Raw genomic sequence first — 22,026 nt, forward strand, 5'->3', positions numbered from 1 at the left:
GTAGTCAGATTGTAGGCCTCTGGCAACGCCGGCGTGTTTATCAGTGAGATAAACTTGCCCTAACAAGAAGTCACAGCTACATTCAGTCAAGGACATGTTGTGCAACAAAAGTGTGGGTCTTCGGTGATAGAAGAATGGAGGGCAGCATTCTGTACCCCTTATACAGGGATCCTGCCTCTACTGTCCTTTCGATATTGTCATCCTACCTCTTTGTGTAGATGGCTAAGTACATAAAGAAGAGAGGATAGGCGATGTAACCTGTAATTCTACTACCCAGACCTTCCCAGGGTTCCCAGCTTCTTTTCTACATTTCTTCTCTTTGCTTGGCTTCAGTTTCATCTGTCAAATTATGGATTGGACTGGATTTCTTTCATAGCTATTTGTCAAAAGGAGCAAAGCTGATGGAGGCCAAGCCTTTGGCTCCAAGTTGCTCCCTGTTCAATGGATCACACAGTGTGGTCAGTTGGTTGCATCCCCAACAGATGGACCCTCTTGCTCGATGCCACCTTGCCACTTGGGATGACCCTCTCTTATGGCCAGTTCCCTGAGCTGAGCACCCAGCGCTATGCTTTTCAATGACCATTCTTTTAACCAACCCTTTCAAATTCATACTTGGCATGGGGCCCAATGCCCGGTGCTTTGACACACCTTTCACTTAGTTCTATTCATTATTAGATTCTTAGGGCAGGGTCAGTCCCTGGCACATGGAAGTTTTGGTAAAAAAAAAAAAAAAAAAAAGGATTTGGGAGGGAATGTGAGTGCTGGATTTAGACTAGGTCTGGGTCCTAGGCCTCTTTTCCAGCAGTGTGATCTTGGACCAGGGATTTACCCTCGCTAAACCTGAATGCCCTCATTTGTAAAATGGGTAATAAAATCTTCAAGAGGCTCATCACGAGGTGAAACACTATATTGAAAATTCTGGTATATACTAGGTGTTCCACATATAGAAAATGGATGGATGGATGGACGGATGGATGGATGGATGGATGGATGGGTGGTTGGATGATTAGAGTCCAAGAAACAAATGATGAACCAAGACTGAATCTCTGGGCCACAGGCCTTCATTCTCTCCCTTCACATCTGGTCTCAGGAGAGCTCCTGACGTGAGCCACTGAATTTCAGGTGTGAGTGTAGGTCGACATTCTGGCTCCCTCCCTGAGAAACATTTGCATCTTAAATCAAATTTCTAATCATCTGGTTTAAGTAATGTTTCCTATTATTTCAGAGGGTTTACAGTTTCCCCTGGAGCCCATCTGTGAACCCTGTGCCACCCATTAAGAACCCCTTATGTTTCAACAAGTATTGATTGGGAGGTCACAGAGAAGTAGATAAGAGACTTGTCGGGTAGGATGCATTTTAATTGAAAGCAAATCAGGATACGATTTTAGTAATTGAGGCATGAAGCAATAATCGCCTGAGTGCCGGCGGTGCCAGTATGAGCGGAAAGGAAAAACAGATTCCAGAGGCCTTAAGTGGTGAGAAGTGAACATTGTGAGGCCCAAGCAGATGTGAGGAGAGAGCAAGAAAGAACAGTGCAGAGAGGCTCCAAGCCTTGAACCTGCACGGGGGAGGTAATGGCACTTCCCTTGGGAGCCATAAGACAGCATAGAGGGGAGCTGGCTCTCTGGGGGACAGATGCTAAATCTGGCCTTAGCCATAGTGCATTTAGGTGGTTAAGAAGCAGCCGGTGGTGGGGGTGGGGGGCGGTGGGGGATGTCTACCAGGCAGTTGGAGATAGAAAATCCTGCAGGAAAATGGTTCCTTCCAGCACCAGCATTGTGATTCTGTGATGATCGGGGGGACAAATTGGGGCCGGAGCTTTGATGTGGGGATCTTCACCTTTGATGTAAGGTTGGGGGAGTCATGAAGGTAGATAAAATGTCTGAGGGAAATAATGTAGAAACAAATGCTTTAGGACCAAGTACCAAATCTTGAAATAAGCCCATATTTAATTTTTTTTATTTCACTATCTTTTAAAATATAATTTATTGTCAAATTGGTTTCCATACAACACCCAGTGCCCATCCCAACAAGTGCCCTCCTCTGTGCCCATCACCCACTTTCCCCTCTCCCCCACCCCACCTCAACCTTTAGTTCTCAGTCCTTAAGAGTCTCTTATGGTTTGCTGGTTTGCCTCCCTCCTTCTCTGTAACTTTTTCCCCCTTCCCCTCCCGCATGGTCTTCTGTTATGTTTCTCAAGATTCACATATGAGTGAAAACATACGGTATCTGTCTTTCTCTGCCTGACTTATTTCACTTAGCATAATACCCTCCAGTTCCTTCCACGTTGCTGCAAATGGCCAGATTTCACTCTTTCTCATTGCCGAGTAGTATTCCATTGTATATATAAACCACATCTTCTTTATCCATTCATCAGTTGATGGGCATTTGGGCTGTTTCTATAATTTGGCTATTGTCAAAAATGCTGCTATAAACATTGGGGTCCATGTGCCCCTATGCATCAGCACTCCTGTATCCAAAAATAAGCCCATACTTAGAGGCTTAGACCAAAAGGAGTCAAGAGAGGGACAGAGAAGGAGAGAGAGAGGGAGAGAGATGGAGAAGAGGTACACTGCCAGATAGGGGAACATCTCAGCAGAGGGTGGACCTCCCAACCAGGAAAAGGATGAGGACGTAGGCACATCTCAAAAGATGTAGACAGATGGAGCCTGAGAGGAAGTTCCTTCTCCCTGCTGATGCTCAGACAACATTTGGGGAACACCTGAGCTGAGCTCAAGCCTAGGAGAAGGAGAGGAGGCAACACAGGGGATTGTGAGTTACTTTGCATTTCAATCTGGATGACTGAGAAAACCACCGAAGTGTCTGACAGCCCATTAGTGATCATACTATGTTTTCTGCATCAGACAGATGGGAGCCCCAGATAGAATTTAAGTCCACTTTACGGGAAACTTGAAAAGTTACAATTTTGTATACTTGAGTTAGTGACTATAAAATTCATACCATCCAAACTGTAATAGCTTGAATGCACAAGGGCATTTACTGTCTTCTGTCTCGACAGGTGTATGGATAAGCCCTCTGTTATCTCATTCGATTCTACTCCTGAAGACACGTAAGTCACATATCATAGTTCCCATTTTACAGATGAAGGAACGAGGCTCAGAGAGATAAAAAGAAGATTTCCCAAGTCACAGTCCCAAGTGGCCATGCAAGAACCCTAATCTGGGATTTTGGACTCCCGATTCAGTACTTCTTCCACACCAGACCTTCCTCCAAAGATAGGCTTACTATCCCTTTAGGAGTCCGTTTTGGTTTATATCTTCCACATTATGTAACCCAAGTTACAGACTCCAATGGATCCTTTGGGTTAATGTGCTATCAATTTCACTTATTAATTATAATGACATAGGCATGTGTTCTGTGTGTGTGTGTGTGTGTGTGTGTGTGTGTACGCACCTGTGTATACACTTTGGGGAAGGGACAATTCAAAGATAATTTTGAGCCATGAGCCTTCCAACATCCTCAAAATACAAGATCACGTGGCAGCCAAAGCCTGGACTCGCTGTAGCAGTAGAGCCCAGTTCCCTCCCTCCTGCTTGCTTCAGTTCCTTACCTGTACAATGAGGAAGGATGATAATATCTGTTTTGTAGGGAGGCTGAGAAGATGAAATGAGGTCATTTGTGTAAAGTGCCTGGCCCTCTAATCTTCCTGTTGTATGTGCACAGCACACCATGGCCAGTCACCAACCCAAGAAATACCCTGTGGAGGGCTGCCCAGGATAATGGCAGGGATGCTTGAGCGGCTCAGGTACCATCAGCTGGGGCCTGGGGCCTGGCTGTCCTCTCAGCCCCTTCTCTTTTTTTAATGTGTATTCACTTTTTGAAAGAGAGAGAGAGAGTGCACAGGAGCATGAGCAGGGGAGGGGCACAGCGAGAGGGAGACACAGACTCTGAAGCAGGCTCCAGGCTCTGAGCTGTCAGCACAGAGCCCGAGAGCGCAGGGCTCGAACCCATGAACTGTGAGATCATGAACTGGGCCGAGATCAAGAGTCACTTAAAGGACTGAGCCGCCCAGGCGCCCCTCCCTCCTCTCCACCCCTTCTGCAGCCTGGAGGAAAAAGCTAGGAGGGCCAGATGGGGAGAGGTTGAGACAAAAGCCGGGCTTGTGATGTTGTCCACCTGAAACTAAAGTAACATTGTGTGTCAGATGCTTTTTAAAAACCCCAAGGCCTGGGAAAGTAATGTGACTGGCTCTAATGGAGAGGCTTGCCTCACAAGAGGATTGTTTTAGAAAAGTCTGTTAATCTCTCCTAAGAGAGACAGTAAGCAGGGAGGGTTGGGAGCTCCACCCTTTTGGACCAGCCCTTTTCAAATAGTCTCAAGATCTCGGCTCACGTGGTGAATGTACAAGGCCAGAGAGCATCAGGGAGACTCAGGAAGAGATAAGAAGGAGCTTGGGATGCCAACCCCCAGGCCAAGGGGCAAGGAGAGATAGGCCAGACCCCTGAGGGCCCTCTAGGAACTGCAGGCATTTGTAGAAGGAGCTGGAAGGGGTAGAGCTGTGGGAGGGGGGACGTGGGAGTGGAGGGGTATGGGAAGCAGAAAGAAATGGTAACATTTCCATCAGCTTTAGGTAAAATATAACAGATTTTCCTATGTGATCCTGAATCTGGATCTGGGAGGTAGTTTCCAAAAGATGACCTTGGAAAATAGTTTGAGGAAAGCAAAGGGTGACCTTCCAAGAAGATATACAGAGAACGAGGTCAGTTCCTGAACTTGAGTCAAGACCATGGCCTCACCACATCCTGGTCCATGGCAGGGGCCCAATAAAAATTGTTGAAGGAGGCAGTGAATTATATCCACACCTCACACTGGCCACTGGCAGATGAAACCTTGGTTTGGGTCATAGGCAGGGTGAAAGGCTGAACCAACCCTGCCAATTCTGCTTGAGCTGAATGCAACCATGTCCCAAGAAAGAAGTGACTTAGAAAAATGTAAATGCTCACCATGCACTTTCTATTGCTCTTCGGGTGGATTACATCTCCCAGCCGTGGTGATCTTGCTAGAGGTGGGAAACACAGGAGTTTGGGTGGAGTGGGGCCGAGACCATGATAAGCACCCTTCTCCTATCCAAACCTCCTTTGCAGAGTGACTGAGGTTTCTGATCAAGAATGTTGTCAGTTTACATCTGTGATTCTTCTGGAGGTGTCTGCATTTTAGGCATCTTTTGCCATGACAAGAAAGTGTGTCCCTTTCTAAAAGGACTTCTGACATCAGGAGGCAGGTTGGGAAGGTTTTTGTGAGGAGCATGAGAGCCTTCTGGAATCTTGGAGGATGGGCTGTTGCCACTGACTCATCTTCTCCATTGCAGCTGGTCCTGGTTAGGACCCCTGGCATTCCCTAGGCCCTAGCAGCTCCGAGTACAGCACATGGATCTTTCTGTCACCGGCTTTGGTTGGAGAAGAGAGTTCATCTGCCTTTGAACTGGTTAGCTGGGTGAGAATAACCAACTAGAATGTAATTGAGAAGGTGCCGATTCCCCCAGACCAGTCGCAGGGTACCTGGGTGCCATTAGGAGACCACAGTGCCTGTCTTGCGGTTCACTCAGTGCTGTTCACCCTTCCGAAACCAGCCAGCTGTGTGCCTTCTAGTTTCTCCTTGACCTCTGGCTTGCCCTGCTCCTCGTGAAGATCTCCTGTCTCTCATTTATTTAATGGTGTCTACAGTCCGTATCAGCAATTTTCAAACCTGGTTGTGTGCCAGAACTACCCAAGAAACTTAGTGCAGGTAATAATAGTTCATGCTTATTACCTGCTGGGCATTGTTATAAGGAGTTTCTAACACTGTCCAGAGTCTGCTTTTCAGAATCCCAACACTGACCTCCCAAATCAGGAGCTCCTTGGGGTAAAGCCAGATGTTCATATTTTTTTTTAAGGTCTACAAGAAATTCTCACATGAACCAAAGAACAAGGTTAATGGTAAACCATGAGAACTAATTCTACACTTGGCCAGGGGAGAATATGTAGAATTTTCCAGAATACTGGCACATGCCCTATATGTGTCAGTTTTTTAGGACAGAGAAGACCCCACCCTCACCTCCTTCTGTGGGACAGAGAATATACCTTTGTTCATCTGTCCATTAACTAATTCAAAAAAATGCTACTGGAAGCCTACTGTATGCCAAGTGCTACTCTAGATGCTAGGAAACATGGAGCATATATTTTAGATGAAGGAGGCAGACAATAAATAAGGACAGAAGTGAATATATAACATGCCAGGTAGTGATAAGTGCTATCAAGAAAAAAATAATGCAGGGTCCAATGATAGATGGTGGGATGGGATGGAGTGAGGATGTGTGGATGACTTTAGATAAGGGGTTTGGGAAGATCTCTTTGGTAAACAGACACATGAATGAAATCAGGAAGGAAGAAATGTAGATATAGGGGAAGAGCATTTCTAGGAAGGGAAAATGGCAAGTGCAAAGGTCCTGAGGTGGGAGCAGCTTGGCAGATTTTAAGACCTCCAAGGAGGGGCGGCTCAGTGGCTCAGTTGGTTGAGTGTCCAACTCTTGATTTCAGCTCAGGTCATGATCTCATGGTTCGTGGGATTGAGTCCTATGTCGGACCCTGTGCTGACAGTGTGGAGCCTGCTTGGGATTCTCTCTCTCCCTGCCCCTCCCCTGCTCATGCTTTCTTTGTAAATAAATAAATAAATAAATAAACATTAAAAAAATGAATAAAGACCTCCAAGGAAGCCAGAGTAGCTGGAGCCCAATAGTAAGAAAGAAATTGGTAGGAAATGAGGTCCTAGAAGAAGCCAAGGCAGGTCGTGCAGGGCTTTGCATGTCTAGGTACAGATTTCTATTTTAGCGTTTGTGACATGAGACAACTCGAGATTCTGAGTAGAAAGGCAACACTATCTGACTTGCCTTTTAAAAGGACCAGTTTAGGAGGTGCCTGGGTGGCTCAGTTAAGCATCTGACCTCGGCGCAGGTCATGATCTCGAGGTTCATGAGTTTGAGCCCCACGTCGGGCTCTCTGCTGTCAGGGCAGGGCCCGCTAGGGATCCTCTCTATCCCTGTCTCTCTGCCCCTCCCCCACTTGTGCCCTTGTTCTCTCTCTCAAAAATAAATAAACATAAAAAAAGACCAATTTAAAAGAGAATAGACTGGTAGGATATTTCAATAGTTTAGGTGAGAGATAATGAGAGCTTGGACCAGGGTGGTAGCAGTGAGGGCAGAGAGAAATGGTTGATTCTGGATATTTTTTGATCTCCTAGTGGATATTTTAAAGCTGTGGGAGTGGATGAGCTCAGTTAGGAATGTGTGGCTAGCTAGAGTAGGCGAGAGACTCAGAGTGCTCTGGAACATCCCACACTTTTGGATAGGGAGAAGTGAGGGGATTCTGGAAGAGACAGAGAAGGAGTGGCCAAGGAGATGAGATGAGAGCAATGTCAGACGCTGCTGACAGGCGGAGCCAGAGAGGTGGAGCGTGGGCCACTGGGTTTGACAACATGGAAGTCTCCGATGACCTGGAGGAGGAGGGTTTTGGGGGGAGTAGGTGAGGCCTGATTGGAAAGGGATCTGGAAAGACTAGGAGCAGAGAAAGCAGAGACAGCAAGCTTAGACTCGTTTCATGTGCCTTTAACTACAGAATGGACCAGGGAAACAGATAGGCAGCTGGCGGTGGCTGTGGGGTCAAGAGAGACTGTTAAAGGTGGGCCACAGTTCCCGAATGTCTGTCTCCGTGCAGGCGGTACTTACTACCCGGCTGGGAGGGGGGATTGACGGTTGCAGGGGAGCGTCTTTGAAACTGTGAGAGCTGACGGGATTCCAGGACACAGGGGAGGACGCGGCCTTACAGCATTGTGGGAAGGTCCCGCACAAGGGAATGCAGTGTGGAGGGTAGGGAGGTGGGGGAGGCGGGGGGCAGTTGGTGGTGGGCTCACGTGGGATTTCACTTCTGATGACTTCAATTTTCTCAGTAAATAAGATGGAAGGCCATGAGCTGAGAGTAAGGAGGGAGCCTTCTACTTTATTCTTCTATACTGAACAGCCGAGAATTTTAATTTAAAAGCTGTCCTTGCAGGTTTTTCTTCCAGAAACATCAGTTTTTCTTTTATAACATATTTATGTGACTTTTTAAGCACAAGCTTTGGGGGGACTCGGCAATTTCAGGCATGCATGGTCTTTGGGGATGTTCTCTTCAGAATCAAAACACCAGGCACTGGTCCCCACTGACTACAGCCAGTTTTTCAGCTGAAAACCCACCCCCTATCCCCCAGGGAGACATCAAATAGGGTCTTGTTAACATTAGAACGTTAATTCAAAGAAGTAATTCTTGTTTCGCGTCTGGCCTATGAATCCCCATGTTTCTATCCCATTCTCCTACGTACCTCAAAAATTCTCCTCCACTTGAGTCCTCAGTGGATATCCCTGCCTTGTTTTCCCTAACCCAGTGGTTCTCAAACTTGAACGTGCGCCCGAACCCCCCCTCCACCCCCGCCCCCGCCCGAGGGCCGGTGAAAACGCGGAGTGCTGGGCCTCAATGCAGAGTTTCTGCCTCAGCAGGGCTCAGGGTGGGGCCCATGAATCTGCATTTCTGCCAAGTCCTCAGGAACGCTGTGGCTGCTACAGTCTGCGGACCACACTTTGAGAACCACTGCCCTAATCGATTTACTCTTTTCCAATAGCATAGCCTCTCTGTGCACCCGCAGGGGCGGTGGGGCAGATGATATAAAGGAGGATGGTTCACAAGCTTGCTCCCCCCTTCTCTCTTTCCCGTGCAAGCGCCTGAACCAGCCCTGACAGAGGAGACCCTGGGATGGGTGGACCTTTGGTCTCCCCTGCAAGCATCTCAGGTAATGCTCGTGTCTGTCCTTGCCCGAAAGCAGTCACGACTGCAACATCCCTAGGGTGCTTTCATCTTTCAAGTCCTGATCCCTAAGTGCCCCTTCCCACCCTCGGCTCACACACATCGCCTTCCCCTGCTCAGATCCCTGATCTCTGACTTTCCCCCCGTCTGCTGCCACTTGCTCCCAGCGAGCTCTGGGTATAGGATGGATGGGCCTTCATAATAACCCTGGCAGGCAGCGGTGGGGCCAGGGCCTCCCCTTTGAGGCTGGTGTGTCTTTGATTCCTTGACAGATTAGCAGCGCTCAGAAGCGGAGCCCGTGTGAGAGGCTGCCGCGAAAGGGCCAGCTCTCGGCACGACACACGCCTCTAGTCCACCGTGACTGGCAGGTACGGGGAAAAGCTATTTACAGCGCCCGGCAAGCTAGATGCTTGTTCTGAAGAGCCTGCGTGGCCTAAAAATACCACAAAGGGTGGGAGGGAGAGAAAGGAAACTTCAGCATGGAATATTTTCAAAAAATTAAAAATAGAAAGGCCTTTGGTAAAGGAGAGTCGCCAGTTGCTGTCCCGCTCACCTCCTACGGGGCTTTTAGGATTCCCAGCAGACAGCCAGTGGCCGGCATGACAGGAACAGTGACATGATTTCGGGGAACGGAGTCAGGCCACCGATAGATGCATGGCGGAAGCCAGGGCAGAAAAAGGCAAGTGCCACGTGCTGAGCCACACTGATTGGGATTGACAATGAGGCGGTCCGGGAATTAATGAGACCCAATAGACGTGGGGTTCACCTCCAATTTGATGAACCACTTTGTCAGGCTTGCTTAACCTCGGTCTCAAATCAGTGAGATTGTCGAGTGTGCCACGGAGTCTGTCTGATTTTACTTCTCTTCTCGTTAGGATGCTAGGATGCGCCTTAGCTCTCTTAGCGGCCTCTCCCCCCCTCCTCCCTCCCGTCCCTACAGCCTCTTCACTCATTCTAAGCTCTGGCAGATAAATGATTCAGTTTGGTTTAGTTTCATTCTTATTGTCTTTCTTAGAAAAGGTCTGGATTGGCGAGGTAAACAAATGTTCCCACCGTGAATGAGTTGCCCTGATCGAGGACCTCATAAGCAGGTAGATCTGGCCCAGCACTAGCAAGATCCTGGGGCGAGGGAAGCTGTGGCATGTTAGAATCCAGAAGGTTTACCTTGTCCCTCTGTCTAGTTCCCGGAGAAAAAGTGGCACCTGAGAAAACACTGGAATTATGCAGAGGAGGAAACTGGATTTCTGCTAAGGAACGCAGCAATTCAACCCATCAGGGTGGGCCCAGTTGGGAGATGTTGGAAATGGGGCGTGCGTTCTTAAAAAGACATGGCCCTGGGGAGACCCAGGGCAGAAATGTAGACTGCAGGCACTGGAGGCAATCTGATTTATTTTCCAGTTTCCCTATAACAGATGAAGCAGAGGGAACCCTAGGTCAATGTTTGATGACTTCCAATAAATGGGTGATGGGCTGGGTTGGCATTGGTACCAAACTATAGGCTTACTACCAAGGCTGTTGCATTTGGCTGGAGTTGTTCCAGTGAGAGGCACAGTGAATGTCTTAAGGTACTCCGAGGACTGGCCAGTTATTACCCCAGCAGTGTCTGGGCCATATATTCCCAGCTGTGAAGTTAGCAACTGCATGCGGGGAGTCAGGGCCCATTGCACCCAGAAATACAGTTGGCGGGCACTGAGCATGGCCTTAAGCTGCCCTCACAGTTCAGCCCCACCCTGCTCAACTCTTGAGCTCTGTTATCAGGCCTGTACATACTAGAAAAACCCTCCTCCCAGAGATGAATTAGGTCGATAAGTATTAAAGCTTGCTAGATTTCCATGGAACTGTCTGAGAATTTCAGAAGGCCGCATATCATGGATATTCTTAAGATGTCAAATGTTGTATCATATAAGATGCATCAAAAACCACTAGGGGTAATGGGAGGTACTTTGATATAATCTGGGCAAAAAATTGCCTCTTATGGAGTTGACTTGGAGACAAAAGTCTTGGAGGAAATTCCGGTGTCCTTTGAACAGCTTTGTTGGCATGGACTCAGAAAAATGGTATCTTGGCTATAGGTTTTTTAAATGTATCCATAAGACCAGGGGAGCATCTAATATGATATATTCAACATCTAAGATTCAGAGATAGGTGTTTACTGACTTTCTCAAGGATCATCACTAGTTTAAGGCCTCACAGTATTAAAATCAGCACCATGGGCTTACAATGGAAGACAGTCTCATAGGTCTTTCCATGGTGCCATATTTTAGTTCCTTTTTGTAACTGGATATCCCTGGTTTCAAGTGCAGCTATGGGAGCAAGATTGGGAAGAGAGGGTCATTGAGCATCTTTTGTGTCCCTTGAGTGATGCCAAGTGCTTCATATACATGAGCGTGTCTAATTCTTTGACATTTCTTTGAGGTGAACATTAAAAGCTAGATTTTGCAGTAAACAAAACCAAGATTCAAAGAAATGTCTAGACCAGCACACTGGTTTTTGGCATATTAATTTGCCTACAAAGACCATACTTAGTCTACATTACCACACACCAGACTGCCAGCCAGGTTATTCCAGAGGGCTCAGTGGATAGGCCAGATCCTTCTGTGGTCAACTGCCAAAGTACAAGGGCACTGAGTTATGAGAAGGGAGATGTCCCTGTGGCCTTGATACATAATAGAAGGCTGTGCATTCTTTCTTTGATAATCAGTGAAGCCAAAGCAAAATTAAAAATAGGAAGGTTACTAGTAAAGAGTAGCTAAGACACTAAATAGTGTTTGCCTCATCCTAAGTCCCTAGCTGCTGCTTCCACCCTTCTTAAATTCACCTACTGAATGAGGACCGCTTTCTCAAACATGGAAGGGCCTCCTATAATATCTGTGGAATGGCTGAATGAAAAAATTAAACTTCTTTTCAAGGCTCTCAGAGTATAAAACAAGGACTAATAGATGGAAATTAAAAGACAGCAGCTTCAAGCTAAAAGGAAGAACTTTCTAGAAAGTGGTTCCATGTGACTATAGGATGGATTGCTTTAGAGTGAGCTAAGTTTTCTCCCTTGGACATGCTTAAACAGAGGTTTGGAAGTACTTTGGGGATTTGCCATTGGGTAAATGTTGGATTGGATGATCTCCAAGGGCCTTTAGGGATCTGAGAGTCCATGACTTGTGGCACCAACAGTGAGATGATCAATAGTTGACCAGACCCTTTGACTTTTCTAACCTGTCATTGTGCAACACCTCTGCTTAGTTTGCTCATCACCACCGTCAATACTGATGGAAGCTATAGTGAACCTTAATCCATTGTGAATCAGAAACAGATTTCACTCCTGTCTGAGCCAACTCTGGTCTACTGTTCAGTGCCAAAAGGAGGATTTGGGGGTTGAATCCCAAGCCAAAAGAGTATGTATGGTTTCACTTGAGGCACGGGGGATTTAAAGGGATAAGTGGGTGGAAGCCACAGGAGGCAGGACTGTCCAAGTCCTTTGGAGGTAGTGACTTCTGCTTACTTTCAAGTGGCCCAGCTCAGGTCAGCTATGCCTGGAGCTAGGGAAGGACCCAGACATGGCATGTGAGGCAAGGTCATTGCCTCTTTCAGGTCTCTTCCAATCAAAGACCCTGGTTTTTAATGAGGAGCCATTTAGGAACCCAAGCTTTGCCTCCTGCCAGCCTTTCCAGGTGAGGGAAACGCTTCTCACTTTCTTTAAAGTAATGCATCTATTAAAGTGAAATATATGCTAATCCTACGATTTATCAATCTGCTTCTGGGTGTGTACCCAATAGACATCAGGGTCTTATCTTCCAAGGGACCCAGTAAGAATGTTTAGGGGCACCTGGATGGCTCAGTCAGAAGAACATGTGACTCTTGATCTCGGGCTTGTGAGTTTGAGCCCCACATTGGGGGTAGAGATTACTAAAAAAATAAAGGAATAAAAACTTGGGGCGCCTGGGTGGCTCAGTTAGTTAAGCGTCTGACTTTGGCTCAGGCCATGATCTCACAGTTCTTGAGTTCAAGCCCTACACTGGGCTCTGTGCTGACAGCTCAGAGCCTGGAGCCTGCTTTGGATTCTGTGTCTTCCTCTCTCTCTGCCTCTCCCCTGCTTGCACTCTCTCTCTCCTTCTCTCAAAAATAAAGAAACATTAAAAAAAAAAACTTAAAAAAAGAATGTTTGTGGCAGCTTTATTTACAATAGCTGGAAATAGCCTATAATATACATCAACAGTAGAATGAGTAAGGAAGTTGTGATGTATTTATACAATGAAATATCATGCAGCAAGGCAAAAGGAGTGAAGACTGATATGTGCAACCTTGATGTATCTCACAGACATAATACTGAGTGTATGAAGTTAGATGTCAAAAAAATACATATTTTTATGATCCCTCCCATTTATATGAAGTTCCAAAATGGGCAAAAAGTAATCTATGGTGAGAGAAGCAGCAGCAGTAGTTAACTTTGGCAGGTTCAGGATGGGGGTAATGGACTAAGATGGGTCATAAAGACAATTTGGGGACCACCGGAAATGTTCAATCTCTTAATCTGATGTGGAGTAAAAATTCATGGAAGTGCGATCTTTCCATTTTACCACATGTAACATTGACCATATGTCATATCTCAATTAAAAAAAAAAACTGGAAAAGAAAAAAAAAGAGAGTTTCTTTCCCATGGGGACTGGGTTATATTCTAGATTCTGCTGACATTCCATGTTAATGGAAAATATCCTATCCTGTTATTCTGGTGAGCTGGGCCTTGAACCAGAGAAACTATTGGATGGCTACTACTGTCACCACTAATTATGGAAGATCATATAACAAATGCTGTCATACAGATTTCAAAATGCCCGGAGTCAAATTGTGGCTCCTTGACCTGGGTTCTACTTCCAGGTCCACCACCACTAATTAGCTGTGTGTCCTTGACCTTTTGGGGCCTCAGTATTCTCATCAGTAAAATGGTGAGTCATTCATTCATTCATTCATTCATTCATTCAGTAAATATTGAATGCCTACTATGTTCAAGGCCCTGAGCTAGGTATGTGGGGAGCACAGGTAAATTAGACCCTCACAGTGTTGAGAGACTTAACTGAGATTCTATGTGTGAAGTCACATCATGAAGAGAAAGAGCTGTGGTAATACATGACAATTACAGTAAACTCCTGATTCGGTGCAATAAGAGAATCCTTTACCCCAGGAAATGAATACTTTGGCTAAAATACCATTCCCGGTCTTCTGTGTACACAAACATTCACATCTCATTGGAAAATGGACTCTGAGATTTTTTGCAAGTTCAAAAGCACCTTGAGATGTTAATGTGATATGAATTGAGAAAGATTTCACATATACTCTAGTGAGTTGGATGCAATACAGTTGTTCAACATTTGGGAACCAAATGTGTTTTGTGCCTGCTTGCTTTTCCATGTACCAGAGAGCTACAAAATGAGTAAATAAGTCACAAATGCCAAAAGCAAGTTTAGTATGATAGGATTCATATGGAGTGGGTTTTTTTTTATTTTTTAATTTATTTTATTTTATTTTTTTAATATATGAAATGTATTGTCAGATTGGTTTCCATACAACACCCAGTGCTCATCCCAAAAGATGCCCTCTTCAATACTCATCACCCACCCTCCCCTCCCTCCCACCTCCCCTCAAAGAGTGGGTTTTTTTTGAGAGAGAGAGCGCGAGCACAAGTGAACAAGGGGCAGAGAGAGAGAGACAGAGAGAGAGAGAGAGAGAGAAAGAAGTGGGGCTCACCTGAAGCAGGTTCACCTGAAGTGGGGCTCGACCTTACCTAAACTGGGGCTTGTGCTCATCCGATGCGGGACTCGAACTCATGAACCCTGAGATCATGACCTGAGCTGAAGTCAGATGCTTAACGACTGAGCCCCCCAGGTGCCCCATATGGAGTTTTAAAATGTGCCAAAGAATACATTGTCTGTGGATGCATGCAAGCGTACCAGTTATGGAAACATACCTGCCTGTAAGCAGTATAAAATTACAGGAGGGCCATGAGGAGAGCTCAAGACCAGGACTTGGGTGCCGGGCATTCATTGAGGGGTGGTCACAAGGAGTAGGGATGAAGGAGCAGACAGAATAAGACAAGGGGAAAATCCAGGAAAGGGTGTTTTCTTGAGGTCACTGCTTTAGAGAAAAGGGCCTCTGGGAAGTGTCTGTCCCGCGGGCATTTTCACAAGTCTCTGTCCCCATGGGTCGATGGTTCTACTGTGGGTGGTCATTCTCCCATACTTTGCCATGTGCCTGTGAGGACTGAGTGCACTCTTGAGGGTTTTGAGGAAAGCCTTGGAGTTAAGAAGCAGAGAACTGAGGCGGGCCCTAGGGGTAAGACCCTGCCATATAGCTGAGGGCTAAAACCAGAGGGGGGCTGGGGAGTTGCCCCTGGGGGAAGAGGGACCGGAGGGGGTGAGAAAGAGATACACCGAGAGCTTCCACTGGATCTCTGATGTGTTATTTCTTAAGAAAAGGCGTGAAGAAAATATGGTGAAATGTGAATCTGCAAAACAGCTGGATGGTATTTGCACGGGTGTTCGTTATATTATTCTTGATACTTTTCTGTATTCTTCAACTATTTCAAAATAAAAAAAAATTAGGCTGCATCAGCATTAATTTGTTTCAGGGGAGCTCTGATTGAATAATTATGCAGAGCAGTTATGTGTCAAATAGTAATACAATTTGCCACTAGTTCTGAAATTAAGTTAATGTACCTAAGTGTAATTTCGATGGAATTTGACTAACAAAATATTGAGTTTTATCCAAAATGTCATGGTTTAATTTTTATTCTAGTTGAGAGATCTCACTTGATAAACTTTCGATTATATTTCCAGTTGTCTTGCCGGAGCACTTTGTAAACAGGGGGTGATTTCTCCATTTTCTGGTTGGGAAAACTGTAACTCAGAGGAATTTAGTAATTCATTCAAGATCACTCGACAGTAGAGAGGTAGGAAAACAATGCAGGAGTTCTGCTCTTTCATTTTAATCTGTCTGTCCCATCCCCGTTTGACCAAAACCTTTGCAAAATGGGTAACAGGACCATCCGGGGAGCATGCGGTGGGGTGGGCACTGTGTGGTTGTCCAGAGTAGACATGTGTGTATTCAGTCAACACAGGGGCATGGGGTGGAGAGGGCGGGACAGAGGGATAACAGTCTCATCTTTCAAAAGGTTTAGAATCTGGGGAAGATATGAATAAACATATGAGTCGTATCAGTCCGTCCGTCTCTCCCAAGTGCGAGGAAACGGTCACAGTGGGTGTTGCCTACAGAGCAGTGGTGGCAGCTGTCACCAACCCACAACTGTTTCCTGAATGTCCACTGCGTGCGGGGACTATTGTTAGCGTTGTTCATTTCCAGACTATCCCAAGATTTCCGAGTTCCACTTAACCTTTCCTTGGATTTGTATGCGCTGTGTTTCGTCCCCTGAGGTCGAAGGCCCCTTGTCCAAGGGCAATTTTGAGGAGCCACCCAACTCAAACCAGAAACCGCACTAACAACCACAAAACCCACTACAGCCCAACCTTGAGTGAACTCCCCCTTTGTGAGGCTGCTTTTGAGACTTCGTGGCTCCACTCAAGTCAAACATTTCAAGTGCTTGAACTTGGAACTTGGACTAGAACTTTGTTTGCCGGAAGGAACTCAATCGGCTGTTTAAATGGTCAACGGGTGATACCACGGAATAAGAGTAGCAGACTTTCGGCTTTTCACATTTATGACTAATGGCAAATGCCGTTTGCGCCCCTTGATTTACATGAAAAAAGCTCAGTGCAAAATTACAGCTGAAGGGTGTGTTTTCCTTTCTGCCTCTTCTAACTGAAAGGCATTTTAATTGAGGCATTCTTGTGGCACAAAGGCGAGTGGCTTGGCCTCCTCTATGTTCTTTCCAGACCCGTCACTGAACTCCAGAATGATTAAACATCCCCTCCAGTCCTACCCCCACCCCAGGAGCTGCACCCTAATTTCCCAAGCTGCTCTCCAGCAGTTGGCCACACCAGGCTTCCATTTGGTCTGTGAGTTGTCCGAGCAGGCGGCGTCAGAACTGGGGAGCTCAGAGTCACAACACAACAGCCAAGTTCACCTGACAGCAGTAAGTTCTCAAGGAGTCCTCAGCAGCTCCGGTGGGGACTCTCGGAGGAAGCTTGGGACCCTAGACGTCTGTGTCTTGATTGCTTCCCGCTTTTGACGTGACACCACATTGTTTTGCCTTTTTTCCCCCCTACTTCTCTGGCTACACTTTCTGTCATCTTGGTGTTCCTCAGCCCACTCTGGCAAAAATTCTTAACTGGGAGTGTATGAGTTCTGTGGGCAAATGTTGTTGGTGCCCTAACTGTGTCTGCTGGGCTCTCACCATGGAGCCAGTGTGATGGGCCATGCTGTTCTTGAGCCCGAAGGGGTTAGGGACGGGTGGAGAGTGGGTCCTAGGGGAATAGGGAGGCCAGAGAGTTATTGCCCCCAGGGTGACCCTCAACCAATGAGGGATGGGAGGTGGTGTGTGAATTCCCCAGATTCCTTGCTGGGTGGGTGGGACGAATATAGGGTGTGTTCCACAGAGTTTCCTTCTCTCTGTCTTCTGTGATCACCCCCCAGATTAACCTCTTTATCCAAATCTTTGTCCTAGTGTTTGCTTTTAGAGGAACCCATACTAAGACAAGTTTCTGAAGTTTTGTGCAAATTTGTGTGTAGAGTTGTGGGGGTAAAGAGCCTTTATCAACTTTTCAGAAGGGTCTATGACCCCAAAGAGATCAAGAACCAGTACCTAATCCTTTTTCCCAGGGTCGGGGATCTCATGCACTCCTGAGATCCAGACACAGAGAACCAGGTGCTTCCTGTTAGTCCCCTACCGCATGTCTCCCACCCAGAACTACCATTGGGACACAAGGACCTTGAGCTTCTGGGAAGGTGGTTGCCTGATGACTCAGGTATCAACCCTCTCCAGGTATCACCTTCAGCTGAGGGGAGCCATATCAATCAAGGTTCAGCGCTCTCCCCCAAGGTAATCTGCATCCAATGTCTGGGTAATATGGGTAAACAGAGGCCTGGCTCCCTTGCCTAAAGTCCAGGCAACTCTTGTGGGGACCTCCTAGTTCCAGAGCTCCCCGTGAGTTTGGCTAAAGCCTCCATGGAGACTACACCACAGTCCAACTTCTCCCTTTGCCCCATCTTGCTTCATTCCCTTTCTCCCAGCAAGAGTCAATCCTGGGAGCACTTTGCAATAAACTTCCTGCACTCCAGTTTCCAAATGAGAGTCTGCTTCACAGGGACCTGGACCTGTGACAACCTGGGAATCATCTCTGCCTCTTCTCTTTCCTTAACCATCCCCATACAATTAATCCGTCAATTCATCAACGCTTGAGTCTTGGCGACTGTCACTTTGGAACATCCCTTGAATGTATCCGTGTTGCCCACTCCATTCTGATGATCTCAGTTATGGCCTGAATGTCTGAGATGACCTCCTAATGGCCCCCAGACTCTCGTGTCGCCTCTCTCAAACCCATTCTTCTCACGGCAGACAGAGTGACATTTTTTAAAGAGTAAACCTGGTTGCATCAGTACCTTGCTTATAACCCTCCAATGGCTCACTATTGTCCTAAAGATCAAGTTCTTAACGTGACTTAGACTTTTAAGACCTCCACCCCCTAGGAACCCCTCCAGCATCACGTCTCCCCACTTCCTGGCACGTAGGCATTGTGGCATCAGCCAATCTGGACAGCTTGCTGTTTCCCCAGTTCACCACAACTTGGGACCCTGGTGCCAGCTCCGGGTACCCCACTTACAGTTTGGTTTTCCACCTCCACCTAACTCACAGGCATAGGCACATGCCAACACATTGTCCTATTCAAAGATTTCTCCGACTCCAGCATCCCTGCCAGGGGCCTCCACAGCCCCGCTTCGGTGTTCCACAGTTGGAGCACATCTTAGGTTGGATTTCCCAGAAGAAGACCATTTCCTAGGAAGGAATTCCAGGAATAACCAGCAGGGAATGGGGGAAACGGGAGATGGAGGGAAGGAAGCCGGACCGAGGTGTAGTATTAAACTAAGCCCCCCAGAAGGTAGGTAAAATGACCCTAGTGCCAATTTCAACGTGTGGCGTTTTCCCTTACACCAAGCAATTCTCTGCTGCCGGCTGGATATCCTATCATTCAACTCAGTTCTGGCATTGTCGCCTGGAGAGAGCATCAGATCCCACAGGGTTAGGACTCCTACTGCCCACCCCACCCCCACCAGCTTCAGACAACAGTTGCACATCAGCTTGTCACCTGTGCCTCTGACCTGCTAGCCATAAATCAGAGGTTTCCACAGCCCCCTTTACTTAGATTTGGTTAATTTGCTAGAGTGGCACACAGAACTCAGAGAAACGTTTACTCACTAGATCACCGGTTTCTTACAAAAGGATAGAACTCGGGAAGAGCCACATGGAAGAGATGCATAGGGCGGGGTCTGGGGAAAGGACGAGGAGCTTCCATGCCCTCTCCAGGCGTGCCACCATCCCCGCATCTCCACATATGCACCACGGAAGCTCTCCCAACCCCATCCTTCTGGGTTTCTATAGAGGCTTCGGTACATAGGCGTGATTGATTAAATCATTAGCCATTGGTGATTGATTCAACCTCCAGCCCCTCTCCCCTCCCCAGAGGTCAGGGGGTGGGACTGGAAGTCCCAACCCTCTATTCAGAGTTTGGTTCCCCTGGCAACCAGCCCCCAGAATAAGGTGCTTTCTAGTCACCTCATTAACATAACAAGGGACAAATTCTAAGGGCTTTAGGAGTTTCATGCCTGAAATGGGGACCAAGACCAAATATATACTTCTTATTATAAATCATAGTATCACAATAGGTAAGCGGCTCAGTCGTGGAGCGGGGCTCTGGAGACAGTGAGGGCCACCCTTCAGAACTGTCCCACACAGGGGACAAGGGAGCTGGACTAATTATGCTCTTTTATACTTCCTATTTATGGAGTATTTGTACACCCATCAGTCACTGGTTAAGGGGACGGTCAAGAAGAGGAAGGACCTCTCCCCGGCACTTCTGGCTTTCTTTGATGCAGGCAAATCCGGCTCCTGCAGCCAGGGGACGGCCACTCACAAAGGGACGCAGGTGATCTCAGTGTGAATGCAAGCCTGTGAGAGCACTTGCGGGGTAAAGAGGTCTAAGGGAATGTGGGCAGAGACTAGCAGTGTCCACAGCGGGGCTCTTGCCACACTGGGCTGTACCCCTGCCCCACCCCACGAGGCAGGGAGCCCTTGCCGTCACGGCCTCTGTATTCATCATGGTCGGCCTAGCCCACAACAGGTGCTCACTAGATGTTTGTGACATGGTTGTGAATGAACGAGTGGATGGATGGATGGATAGATGAAGAATGAGTGAATGAACAGGTGGTTCAATAACATTCACCTCTAACAGACTCTGAAACAGGGAACTTCTATAGCGAGGGCACCAGCAGAGGGGCACAACTTTCCCGCATTTGAAAACAATTTGTCCTTCTTGTGAGAGAGATGCGCCGAAATGCTTAGAAAAAGAGGATCTTATTTCGCAAGGACCCAGGAGGAGTGGGGTTTATGCTTCATGCCACCCACATACTTTACAGAAGTCTCGCTTTTTCCCGTCTAGAGAGGCCTGGTGCCCACAGGCAGCAGGAACATTAAGCGTCACGATGAGAAAGCAATAGATAGTTCTGGATGTCTTCAGGTGTGAGGGCAGCCAGGAGCCATGGTCAGCTAGCCCTGGAAGGGACCTTTGGAAGTAAATCCACCGCCCCCTCTGTCACCTTTAACACTGTGAGTCTATGCCTATCAAATATCTTTGCCCCGTTTGTGGCTTGCTGTCCCATTTTCTTAATGATGGCTTTTGAGAGCCAAAGTTTTACATTTTGATGAAGTCCATCCCCTATCTTCCTTCATGGTCTTGCTTTTCTGTTTTTGGTGGTTTCTAGGAATTTTTGCCCACCCACTCCGATGTCACGAAGATGTTTTTGTTTCTGGTACTCTTGTTTTTCAGCTTTTATATTTAGGTCTGTGATCTATTGTTGAAACCCTTTATCCTGAGGACTCAGAGGGACTTTCCACGCTGATGGCCGAGGGGCTGATCCCACACAGGGACGAGTGACTCTCCTTACTGGTGCTCTGTTCACCTAGGGGCAGCCTCCAGAAATGCAGTTCTGCATTTTCAGGCATGGGACGCTGGTGCGAATGCAGAGGGGTCGTTTGACCTTTCCGAGATTGTGCTTTCTTCTGTAAAATGGGCACAATAAAACCTCTCCTGCAGGGGAGTCACCAGCATGATGTGAGGCAGCTTATACAAGAAAGTGCTCGGCAGGTCTGACCCGTGGAGGCGGTCATGGAGCAGGGACTACTGTCACTTCTTCTGTGACAGTGGCTCATTGTTATGTTGCCTCAGCAGTATTTGAATGCCATGCCAATGGCCTGGCCGGAGTGTTTTTTTTTTTTTTTTTTTTTTTTAATAAATCTGTGCTGATGGCATGTGTTGGCCCTCTGCAAGCTCATTTGAACCTTTTTAAAAATAGGGCCCCTGCTATATTTGGCAGGTCACTGCTCTGGTATGAAGGGACTTTTAGGGCCATGCTGATGAAGCAGCTGAGCATGGCCCAGGAGCGGCCACCAGTGAGTGATGAGTCAGGACACCTTGGTCACTGCTTCCTGCAATATTTTAAAAATGAGTCCGTGTGGGAACTTTCCACTTATTCTTGGGAACAAGCACAGACGGGAATTACGGGAAGGTCTTAGTCTTTGCTCTGACAGACGATGTGGTCCACATCATCTCTTCCCCAGCCTTCCACAACATCAGACTGTGCCCCTAAGTGAAATAGAGTAGAGGAAACAGGATGGAAGTGCTTACTTTAAGACTTCGATAGTTTTACACTTTGGGCTTCCTTCCTTCCTCATCTTTACCTGTGCAACGGGGCACACCTTCTTGCCAGAACTGCTTCTGGAAAGGGGTGTGTTCATAGTGGGAATTCTGATGGGGTGCCCGGTTTGGTTAGTCCTGTGTACCTGGCCACGACGCACAAACCCATTAGTCAAGTTGTGTCCCCTTCTGAGCCTCAGTTTTCTCATCTGTAAGGTGGGAGCAACCACAATGCCTCATAGACTCGTGTGAGGATTTAGTTGGTTACTACGGATGCTTTGAAGGGTGCCACGCACATGGTAGTAGGCACTGCAAGTGCCATCTATCGTTATTGTTTTATGTCA

At 47.1% G+C, this 22,026-nt stretch overlaps 1 long non-coding RNA gene across 2 annotated transcripts in view; it reads left to right on the top strand.

The window, feature by feature from the left end:
• Positions 1 to 22,026, top strand: part of LOC113597566 (uncharacterized) — a 267,813-nt gene that overhangs the window by 90,859 nt on the left and 154,928 nt on the right. Inside the window, exon 6 of one of the 2 annotated variants that reach the window (XR_008290078.1) lies at positions 3,020 to 3,070. This is a non-coding gene — a long non-coding RNA (uncharacterized LOC113597566). Of the gene's footprint in view, positions 1 to 3,019; positions 3,071 to 15,967; positions 16,909 to 22,026 lie in introns of those variants that run through there. The other variant, XR_008290081.1, reaches the window with a different exon arrangement.

Source organism: Acinonyx jubatus, chromosome X (genome assembly GCF_027475565.1).
Source record: "Acinonyx jubatus isolate Ajub_Pintada_27869175 chromosome X, VMU_Ajub_asm_v1.0, whole genome shotgun sequence".
NCBI classification, from domain to species: Eukaryota; Metazoa; Chordata; class Mammalia; order Carnivora; family Felidae; genus Acinonyx; species Acinonyx jubatus.